This window comes from Pinus tabuliformis, chromosome 3_2 (genome assembly GCF_031772625.1).
Source record: "Pinus tabuliformis cultivar Carrire ecotype Pingquan chromosome 3_2, CPIR1, whole genome shotgun sequence".
In the NCBI taxonomy this organism is placed as follows: domain Eukaryota; kingdom Viridiplantae; phylum Streptophyta; class Pinopsida; order Pinales; family Pinaceae; genus Pinus; species Pinus tabuliformis.
Genome location: NC_142302.1, coordinates 98,136,922 through 98,139,148, shown reverse-complemented (window position 1 = coordinate 98,139,148; position 2,227 = coordinate 98,136,922). Strand labels below are relative to the sequence as shown.

The following is a 2,227-nucleotide window of genomic DNA, read 5'->3' as shown; positions in this document are numbered from 1 at the left end:
CTTATGAAAATATTGGAAATCTCTATGGTAGTAGTGGAGCAGCCACAAACATATGGTACTAAAGGATCCCTTCCCTTGTTTAAGTGCTCATAAACTCAAAGAAAATTCTTAACTTTTTACAATGTTAGAAAAGAATAAATTCGTTTTGATGTCCAGCCAAATCTGGAGCATAGGTTTCATGGCCCTCTTCTACTTGGAATCATTATCAGAGGTGGGAAGGTTCCCAATCTAGTATAATTTTTTAGTTGTAGGGGTGCAAGCTACTTCATACAACAAAAGTATTCAGTTTATTATTTGAACCAATCTAGCTACATCCTGGTATCTTTGTTTTTTACCCTCCTATATTTCATTATTCTTTGCATTTTCTGTACACCATCCCACCTGCCAACAGTTGAATACATTTTTGACAGAAAGACATAATGCGTAGCATTCTTTGGATCTAATTCAAATAGGTGTTCTGCCGCATACTCTCCTAGCTCTACATTGCCATGGACTCTACAAGCAGCAAGCAAGGATCCCCATACAATGACATCTGGTTTCATTGGCATTTTGTTGATAATGCCCCAAGCCTCAATAAGCCTACTAGCATGGCCAAAGAGGTAAACCATGCAACTATAGTGCTCTAATATCGATTTGATCCCATAATCACTAATCATACGATCAAAGTACTGTCGAGCATCATTCACTAAGCCTGCATGGTAGCAAGCAGACAGAACGCCAACCAAGGTTACATAGTCAGGTTTTGTACCCAAATGTTGCATTTCTTTGAAGAGATGCAAAGCATCATAGGCACACCCGTGCATTGCATACCCGACAATCATGGAACTCCAGGAAACAACATCTCGTCTAGGCATTTTGTGGAACACCTTGTCTGCAATATCTATGCTCCCACATTTAGCATACATATCTATGAGGGCATTCCCTACAAATATATCAGACTAAAATCCATTTCTGATAATGTATTCATGAACCTCCTTACCCTTTTCCAGAGCTGCCAAGTTCGCACAAGCGGGGAGAATGCTTGAATAACTGAACTGATTGGGTCAAACACCTGTTTATCTCATTCAGAAAAATAGTTTCAATGCTTCCTTAACAAATCCATGGCTTGCATAAGCTGAAATCATGGTAGTCCACGAGACAACATTTCATTCAGGAATTTCGTCAAACACTTTGCGGGCATCCTCCAGATTTTCACACTTGATATCCATTATCACAAGCATGTTACCCAAATACATATCTGGATTAAATCCCATTTGAATGATGTGAGAATGGACTAATTTCCCCTGGGATGGAGACTTATTATTTAAACAGAGCTACAAGAGAAAAACATAAGTGGAGAAGTCTGCACGAATGCCTTTCGTCTGCAATAAGTGAAGTGTTTCGTTGCGTTGCCTAGTGTCGCTTTCATAAGAACTCTTTCTATAACTGAACTCGGGCATAATATTAGTTATCTTGGTGTTAGAATAAATGTTAATGGCCTTGACTCTATGATGGAACCAGATCATCTTCTTTCTTTGACATTGAGCCATAAAAATTGTAATCGACTTTAGCATTCCTAAAAGACCGGAGCAATCTCATGTTTGAAGCATGGATTTGTGTTTGTGATCTTGCTCTCTTTCGCAGTGGTTTTGCATTAAAGAGAGCGTTGATGGCATAAGAATGATCAAATGGTTGTTAAGCGAAACCATTTTAAAGTCTTTGGTTTCTTTAACAGAGGTAAAAGTTAATGTATCATTTTCAATCTAAAAACAAATTGTTATATATATATATATTAGGATTACAAGTCCTTATGAGGGTTACAAGCTCTTTTTAGTGGAATTTGGGTTTAGTGGGCTTTGGTTCCAAATTTTGAACCAAAGCTCTGATACCATGTGTAAGATCCCCATCCTAAGGTCTTCTAACAGATCTATATTCTCTGGGAATTAAATGAAATAAGAGGTAATAATTTACTTTCTTACAAGACATCTAAACAATGATAATTTAATCATTTACATTCTAATCCCTACAACTTTAATAGTGAACATTTCATTTCATTAACTTACATGAGTAATCTATGCATAGAGGAATACCTGTACCAATGGTTCGGTGGAGATGCCCTTGAGTTGCTGCTCCTACTGAAATGCTCCTCTTGACTACCGACTGGATTTACCTCCTAGCCAACTAGGAAATAATTCCTAGCCCAAGAAACCTCCACAGGCTCCATAGCCCTCTGAGCCCAAGTCCAACC

General features: G+C 38.1%; 1 pseudogene; it reads right to left on the bottom strand.

The window, feature by feature from the left end:
• Positions 1 to 308: 308 nt before the first annotated feature.
• On the bottom strand, positions 309 to 905 carry LOC149180010 (pentatricopeptide repeat-containing protein At2g13600 pseudogene; annotated as a pseudogene).
• Between the last annotated feature and the right edge of the window lie 1,322 nt (positions 906 to 2,227).